The sequence below is a fragment of the Meleagris gallopavo genome, chromosome 8, assembly GCF_905368555.1.
Source record: "Meleagris gallopavo chromosome 8, MGAL_WU_HG_1.1, whole genome shotgun sequence".
Taxonomy (NCBI): Eukaryota; Metazoa; Chordata; class Aves; order Galliformes; family Phasianidae; genus Meleagris; species Meleagris gallopavo.
In genome coordinates this window covers 7,949,046-7,958,171 of record NC_139411.1, presented here as the reverse complement: position 1 = coordinate 7,958,171, position 9,126 = coordinate 7,949,046, and the positions used below count along the sequence as shown (strand labels likewise).

The window sequence follows — 9,126 nt, the reverse complement described above, 5'->3', positions numbered from 1 at the left end:
GCATTCTACTGAAGAGAGGTTTGGTCCTTGGTGATAGGGATTGGAGGCAATTCTCATCTTCCTCACTTGTCCCAGATCAGAAGCGAAGGCACACAAAGCAATTTGACATTTGTATCACTAAACCTAGAAAGAGAAATAAAATTATATTTTTCTTTGAAACTGACTGATCCCTGGAAGAATATGCACAGGCAAACAAGTAATTTGATTAATCTCAGATTTCAGCTACCCGGCATTTAATTCACAATGGATTTATTCCCCATTAGTTGCAACTGATTGCTTATTTGTAAAGCCGAGTAAAACCATGCTGTTCTGGTTTGGTAGCATTTCACACTCCCTGCATGGTGAGAGGTTACGGTGAAATGTTGCTGAGAACCAAACCCAGGTAGCATTGCAGGCCTTGGCTTGTTATATTGGGGATTTGCTAGGAACACAGCTACACTGGTGCAAATCCTCTGTATTGGTGGAGTCAACAATCCACAGTGGTTTTGAGCAGAGGTTAAATTGTGCAATTCAGGCTAGGCAGACTTTGAACACTGCTTTTACCAAACGTTGCAGGAGCACACCAAACCATACAAATGGAGGGACTTCATCCCTATACTAAATCCATTCCTGAACTCCGCATTTCCAGTGTAGGAAAAAGGATAGGGTAGGGTAGAGTAGGGTAGGGTAGGGTAGGGCAGGGTAGGGTAGGATAGGAAATTTTTTATCAGTTATTGCTCTTGGCTTTACATCTGAACTCAAGAATGGATAATCTTCAGACAATCGAACGTTACATTATTTTATGACTCTTTTTTTCCTGAATCAATTGGGTTTTCTAATGAAGTCATATAAGCTTTACTTGCTGAATGTGGTGCTTCCCATAAGACTAGTTAGGTGTGCCTAGATGTATTTTACTGATCGTGTTTTATTAAAGCACAGAAATTAATGAAGGAAAAGGTTTATCTCTTTTTCTTCTTCCATAACACTGTTTTTCTTTCCGGCGTTTTTTGGAGTGTATTCTTCATAGGTTTGTCCAACCAGGTTTAAGCTTTTCTACTGAACAAGAAAGAGCTGTAAGAAAACACCACTTTGAGTGATGCTGGATAAACAGAAGCCATCTGTCGAAGCAGAGCTAGTAGAATTTCATTTGTAAGAACCACTAGACTTCAGGAATTCTGCTGTCACTTCAATCCTGCCACTTCTGAGATATAAAGCAATGGGAGATTCAGGTAGACTTGCCAAAATTAGGGATGGATCCCCTCTGCATGACTTTGCATATTATGGATTTGGCATTTCCCCAACCTAACTAGTATGTCTGCTCAGGCTAAAATATTTCATTGTTACAACAATTTGCCAATGAATTTTTTTTCCTTCTCATGTATTTTCCAAGCCAGTATCTTTATCCAACCTCTTCCAGGCTTACACACATTTTTCTGGTACGATCACAAAATGATTCACTGTGGTCATTGCTTCAGCGTTAGAATATTATAGCAGCCTATAAAGATGATCTAGATCTTCAGCAAAATTTTATAACATGCCTTCTGAGATTTCATTCAGCTGCTGGTCTGCTCACAATTCCCACCAAACAATGCAGTGTTTTACATATGGGCTGGCTGAAACCTTGTAAGAAGGAATCACATATTTCACCTCTTTTGAACAATTTGTTAAATTACAGCTTCAAGACATCATAAGGCTTTCTAAGAAAGGCTCTGAAAGTCCTGAGTAGATGAATCACTGTGATTCTGATGTCTTTCGGGAGTTATGGCCAGTAAAATCTTTGCCACACAGAGATGTGGAGAGCAGGAATTCCAACTACCCTAGCATCAAATAATTGGGGATGGAAATGTAAGCAGGATCTGGGCACAGCCTGTGGGATGTTATGGGCACAGTCAGAGAATACTCAGCAACGGGATACCACTGTCTGAAGCATATTACTGATTTGGTTGAAAAAGGCTATGTTGACCACAGCTGTAATTCTGAGAGTACCTTTGTGGCAAAAGAGAGTAAAATATTAAAAGCTTCTCAGTGAATTGTAGCACAGTGAGCCATTGTCTTCCAAGTCTAGCTGGAAAACAGAGGGGCTTTACTTCCCTAACCAACTCATTATTACCTCCCATATGACCTCCCCAGTTATCACAGCCCAGTTTGCAGAACTGAGTAGATGAACACTCCTAGTCCTTCTACTCCAGCACAGCACAAAGGCCAGTGCTTTATTACCCGTGTGAGGTATCATGCTTCTGGACACTGAACACAAGTGTTAGCTTAGGCAGTGTAGCTCCATCCTATTTGCTTAGTGGGTGCTGAATAAGAGGACAAATGCGCCAATCACACAGAACAGACTTTATATCACTTTTCTGCAGAACAAAAACCTCTCTCAATCTATTATCTCAGATTTATAATGGAAAACATGACTCATCTGAAGCTACCGTACTCAGAATAACATAACTGCAGTTCATCTACAATGGTGCAGCAATGAAAAATCTCACAACCATAAATATTTTTGTCACCACAGTATCTGCTGTGAATGGGGAGCAATGTAATCACAGTCCTGACATCATGACTGGTATCAGTTTGTCTTGTGTCTGAGTTCAAGATACTATCATAAAAGTTACACAACTGTCAGCCAACTATTCTTGTCAGGAAATTTAATAAAATACTTAGTAATCCATTCCTTGAAACGTAGAATTTGCATGGCTTCTGCTCTTTTATCCCATGCCTATTTTGAAGGATAGTATCACACTCTCTATGCCTTCTTATAGATTCAGGGCTTTCAATTTTGCACAAAAAGAAGCTATATCTTAAGAGTATAAATGAATTTGTCTGCAAAAAGCATTACAGATAATAAATTAAAGCTGGTGAAAACGGAGTGAGTATGCTGTAAAGACTATTAGCTTTCCACAGTACTGCTTAACAGTACTTTAGATCTGAAACAGAATAATCAGATGTTAGAAAAAAAAACGGATTACTAATTTATTGCTTTTTTTGAATTGAACTTGTAGTTTTAGTATCCAGCACATAGTTTTAATGTAAGATATCCTAGACCCAGTAACTATACGGTAGTGAAGAAAGAACATGACAGTTTAAAAATTAACTGCAATGCCAGTTTCAGAGAACTTACAAAAATATTTTCCATTAACTCATAGGCAAATACAGATTCCAAAGCTTCCTTCTCACAACCTTTGTATTTCTGTTAGCTAGAACAGTCTAGCAAACTTTTGGCATCTTGACACTGTGGTATCAGAGTATATTTAGCTTTCTTTTGTAATACTGTGAGAGTTTACCTGATATTTGAGGGAATTACTGGAAACTTATCAAATTGTATTGCCTTCAACATCCATGAAAAGTTGGTGTGTCTCAAAAGACAATACCTGCTACTACAAGGATTGCTCTGAAAGTAACGTTTTCTAGTTTATTCTGTTGGCCCTATTTGTCATAGGCAAATGCTGGTGCTACAACTGTAGAGTTTGAATCTTCCCACCAATTTGTTACATTTTGTTGCCGTGTAACAGATGGCAGCAGAGGGGCAGTCTGACAAACGACGTCTGACATGGAAGCGCAGATGAAGCAAAGGTATGGAATTGAATTCTTCCATGTGGAAAAAAATGGCACCTACAGACATTCATCAACACTTTCTGAACGTTTATGGATATCAACTAGTGGATATGAACACAGTGAGGTGGTGCATGCTGCATTTCAGCAGTGGAGACAGTGACAGTGGGTCACCTTCTCTGATGCAGATTTTGACAAGTGTTACATGCAGCCTCTTGTTCCTTGCTGACAAAAAAACATAGCTAGTTTTGTAGATAAGAATTTGCTCTAATAGTGTTATTGTGCTCTTTGTATTTATTGCAGTTTTCATGGAAATAAATAGGAGGCACTACTTTTGGAGCAAGCTATGTATTTACTTTATCATTATATCCTGATATATCGTGCAATCCGTGATTAAGAAATCATTTTTTAAGCTTACAATGTAGTCTTTAAGCATTTTCTATGATTATTTAACTTATACTGTCTCTTACTTCATCCCTGTGATGCAAGGTCCTTTGCAAAGACAGATAGCTTTTGTAACAGTTAATAGACAGACCCAAATTGTAAGATTTTCTTTCTTGGTTTCTGCAATTTACACTGCTTTTTTGAAATATTCATCAAGTTACTTGATCTAGCTATATTTTTCCATTAAGTCTTAAGGTGAACAGTCAGTCATTGTCCCCAGGAAATCCCATCTTTGCTTGTGTAAATGAATGAACTACTCTCAACCTCACAAAATTTTCTCCCTGGTAGCACTGAGAAGCCTGCTTGCTTGTGCTGGACCTAATCTGGAGTTCAGTTTTCAGGACTGTCAGTCAAGTACCTTTCACACAGCCTAAATGCCTAAATTCATTGTGAAGTGCAAAGGAAAGGCATGAAAGGGACACGAGTTCTTCAGCATTCACCAAAAGCACTGATTTAAAGCAAACTATATCACCTGCTGCATGGGTTGACTTTTTTCTTGCATGGGTTTTCTTAGCAGAGCTAAGAGCTAAATATTAGCCAATACAGGGTTTCAGGTCATCTTCTGAACAGACACAGACGATAAGCTTGTGAGCTCAGCTGTCTGCTCTGATTGCCCTGCAAATGATACTGTTTTCAGCAGGAGCTACAGGAATTTAGACAGAGTTTGTACTAGTTGGAATTGCACAACTACACACTTCTGCACTCAGATGGCTGTGGAAGCACAGTGGAAGCTTACTTACTGGGTTTCTGAAAATAGGCTACCAGAACTCTGAATAAACTCTTACCAAGCAAAAGAATCCTTCCAGTCTAAACAGTAACTTTGTCCCAACAACCTATCTTTTCCCTTGATACCACACATCCAACAAGGGTCATTTGCTTTCAGGATTTATACAAAATCTTAAAATATAACCAAGTTACTAACATCTTTTCTTTCTGTCCCTATAGTGAAGGGCTTACAGACGTGTCATTTACTTTCAAGACCCAGTTCCTAGAATCCTACGATTATTCTCCTACATTCTTCTCACAGTTGAAGCACTGTGTATGCTGGTGCTTGCCAGTACCCTAAGGCAATGATATATGTGTTGCAGGCAGACTAGCCAAGGCTGCCTGCAGCTCCATACAGGCCAATGTACCCTGCTGCACAGTGTAGCATATTGACACAGCATGCATGACACTTATACAGCAGGTACAGCCCTCCAGGCCTTCATGACTCCACGGGAAAGAACATGAAATAGATAGTGTCAAAAACAGACTAAATTCAGTAACTCAACTTTCGCTCTCTCATTTACATGGTTTGGGAGCTAGATTCTTTAGTTCTAAACAGAATCATGGCTAACTTCTGCCATTCAAACAGAAGAGCAATTTGACAGCAAATTTGGCATGCATCTCCATTGTACTGCTAGCTTGAGTTGTCTCTGGGCCCTGAACCAGGTTTTTCTCAGCCTAGCTGAGCCATGCTGCCAGTAACCCTCCAAACCACCACCAATGTCACTGCAGCAGGTGAAGCTCCCGCAGGTGCAGCAGGGCTCAGCACTCTGCTCCTCCAAACTGCCCCCAAACCACACACAGATCCAGGGCGGACCACAGAGATCAAGCAAGTGGAGAAAGTTCCTTTTGTACCAGAATTTTGTACGTGAGCTTTAAGCATGTTAGCAATGTGCACTACAATTCTCTTAAATACTGCTGGGTTACCTATGGCTTGCCTGCACTGCTCTCCTTAACGAGTTCGGTTAGTGCATCATGCATCAGAGGAAAAAGCAGAAAAACAGATTTATAATTGGTCTTCAGCCGGGATTCAGCACGAATATTACATGGGTCAGGATTTCCCGCTCGGGCAGCCGCTCAATAGCTAGAAGCGAGGCAGGAAAAAGGCGAGGCGCTGCCCTCGACGTGAGGGATGATGAAAAGACCGCTCAGGGTTGCGTTGTACCCGCTCGGGACGGCGAGGCGCGAAACGCCACAGAGCGCCGCGCGCCGCAACGGCTATAACGGCCATAACGGCACCGCGTGCTCGAGCGCGCCCACGTGACGCCGCGGCGCAGCCCGCCCCAGGAGGCTGGTTGGTTGGTTGGTTGGTTGGGCCGCCCGCGGCGTCGGGCCGGGCAGGGCGGGCCGTGCCGTGCCGCGCCGCACCGAACGCTGCGGGGGGTGACGGCTGTCACTTCTCGCGCTTCCCGCTCAGGTGAGACGCGCGGGTTCGGCCGCTGTCCCGCGGGGCGAGTGGGGAGGGACGAACCGCGCTCGGGAGCCGTGTAGCTCCTGCGGTGTGTCCGGCGGGTTCGGAGGAGGTCGGGCGGCGGCTGCGCTGCGCCGGAGCTCGGGAACGAGGCGGGAGCCGCCGCGGGGGAAGGAGCGGCTGAGGTGGATGAGGGGCTGCCCGGCTGCCCAGGGGGGAGCGGCACCTGCCCGGCCGCGCCGCCGTCCCGCGCCCTTCCCGCGCGGCGCTCTCCAGCATGCCGGCGGTCCCGGTGCCGGGCTGCTAAATGCCGCTAAAAGTATTTTTTATGTTCTTGCACTGGGTGAGCACGCTGTCAGTACCGCGCTGAGGCGTTTCGTGGTACGTCTGATGTGACTTTCATTTGTTCGTGAGGAAGGCTTTGCTCTGGCTGCCTCCCTTGTATTGAAAACTTGGTGGGCAAAGTTAAAATCTGTTGACGTTTTTCTTTCTGAATATCGATCTGGCGCGTTTAGTGCAAAACCTCAAGTTTCTTCTCACGCAGATTCTCCGGGAGCTTTGTGAATGGACTTTGTTTGAAAAGCCATTTAGTGAATTAACGTAGCATGCACAGAGATAACTGGAGTTGACGTACCAGTGAAGTAGCATCTATCGCCTGAGCAAAAAATGGAATGTTCCTGCCCCTGGGTTCCTGCTGAATCTTAAATTATTAATGGGTCCGTGCATTACACAAACAACATTTGAAATGGGTACAGAGTGCAAACACGTGTGGGGAAGCAGATCCGCAGTAAGAGTTGTGCAGGTCGGCCCTGCAGGAGCAGCAGGAGGGAGGCTGCTGGGGGAGCAGTGTGGGCTGCACCTCGCCCAGCAATCCTGCAGCTCTTGAAAGAGGAATGAGAAAAGGGCAACGCTTTCTCCAAGTGGGGAGTGTAGGAAATTAGAGCTTCAGCAAGTATGCTTTTGTTGAGTGCTTATTTGACCGTGTCACTGTGTACACTGCTCGTGGTGGTGTTACTGGTGGTACCCCATTTTCTTTTAGAACCCGACTGCCAAATGAAGTATTTAGATCACACGTGATCTAAATCTTCATCTCAGAGGAGACCTCGAGTAAAGGCATATTTGTGAAAACTGATGGCTAAAGGAAAGGTGAAACACTCACATTGTACCAGCATTCTGAAGCATTAAAGTCTTGAACATGTGTTCAGCGAAAATGTTGACTTAGGTATCAATGGGAAGTAAGAATTCTAATGTCTGTTCAACCATGTCATGTACAGTAAGTGAGGTGTGTCATAGCAGAGATTGTAACAGCAAACTGAGCTTCTGCTCTTAGTTTTATGTGAACTTTCTCCGTACTGGCAATCTTAAAGGCAAAAGTTCGAAGTATATTAAAGTAGAAACATCGTATTTATAAGCATTTACTTTTTTTTCCACATAATGCCTTGAGGCTTGGTGAAGAGATTTCAGGCAGATGTACTGAAAATATTTGGTGTTATAGAAACATGAAGTAAATAGGTAGAAGTGACAGGCTGGAAAAAATAAGCTTTTGTGTAGTCTGAGAGAATAAAGTTCTGCAGTACTGTTTGTTAAAAATCTTTTTAAAAATAAAAATTGGAGAAGAAAAAAAGGTTGTATCAGCATAGGCTACTGAACAACCCAAAGGTGCAACTGGGAGCATTCAAGGAGTAAATTTGACTGAACTTTCCTTAAGTTTTCTCCTATGTCATTAGGGAAATGACTCCTCTGCACAGAAGAGGCACTGGCCCTGAGGATCCATCCAGGGAGCCCAGCATTTCACATGGTCTCATTTGTGTTCCTTCTGGGCCTGGCTTGTGCTGCGGCTCTATTGCCTGCCAGCCCATTGCAACAGCCTCCTCTACTTCACAGTTCAACAAAAATTCACCACCTTAGAGAATTAGGCTATGAAAGTACATCTCTCACTGAATTACTGTTTGTTCCAGCTGGCTTTATTTTCCCTCAGTTTATGTCTGTACTGCATGTCCTGCAGATAGCAACGTAGTGCTCCTGCAACACCTGTGTTTTGTGTGTGAGCATCAGTCCGAGTGACAGCCTGTTTCCTGCTTGAGTGAGGAGCACATCAGAGAGGGAAGGAACTGTGCTGCTGTGGTCATAATAGATGCTCTGCAGTACAGAAGTGCAGGGTAAGAGATGCTTCAAACCAGATCTCTTCAGCTATGAGCTCCTTAAGACTCATACAAGGAAGTTACACGTGTGATTTAGCTGCTCTATTTCTGAGATGATCTGCCCCCACTACCACTGTAGCAAAGATCTTTGCTAAGTTAGACTTGTAACTAGGAAGCACAGTGCTAATTAAGAGAACCTTTCTTTTATGGTCTCAACTACCTTCAAAACCAGAAAGTAGAAGTAAGATTGAGGGGCGAGAGGGGAGTCCAGAATCTTTTCTTCCTTTTTTAAGTGAACTGGAACTTTTAAGCTTTTACATAGTAATGATGAAAATCAGGTTTAACTACGTTCTGCCTGTTTATACACAATTAAAAAATCTCCCAGCAAGCAGAAGAGTCTCATTGTGGCCTTTAACAGAATAGCGGTGTAAATAATTAATGACTTCTGGAGAAAAATTATGAATGGAGCAAGTGGAAAGGCTTTGCACATCTGCCTGAAAGTGAGGAAGATCTTAATCTGTCAACGGAGTCAGTATCTGTGGATTTTAGTGAGGACAAAGCAGAAAAATGCTGGTTGAAACGCCTGAGATCTCAGTAAAATGAAAAGAGAGAGAGCTGTGAGTTTATCAAATGTATCCAATTTTTTTTTTTTTGAGATAGAGATGTGAAAAAAAGATGGAAATAACCTTGAATCTGACATCAGTAACGAGAAAACAGAAGTTATGAATATCTCAGTATCACATGAATAGGTGTTTAAACAGTTTGAGACTCCCATGTGTGTGTGCTAATGTCTCTATTGTGTTTGTTATTTGGGGTTTGTTCCATTGTGAGGTAAGG

The 9,126-nt window shown here is 42.9% G+C and overlaps 1 protein-coding gene across 5 annotated transcripts in view; it reads left to right on the top strand.

The window, feature by feature from the left end:
• The first annotated feature begins 6,013 nt into the window (after window positions 1-6,013).
• Window positions 6,014-9,126, top strand: part of RHOBTB1 (Rho related BTB domain containing 1) — a 49,581-nt gene continuing 46,468 nt past the window's right edge. For 3 of the 5 annotated variants that reach the window (XM_085229226.1, XM_085229223.1, XM_085229225.1), the window contains exon 1: window positions 6,015-6,154. The gene's annotated coding sequence lies outside the window, so the exon portion shown is untranslated. Of the gene's footprint in view, window positions 6,155-9,126 lie in introns of all 5 variants that reach the window. The other 2 variants (XR_014884632.1, XM_085229227.1) reach the window with 1 other exon arrangement.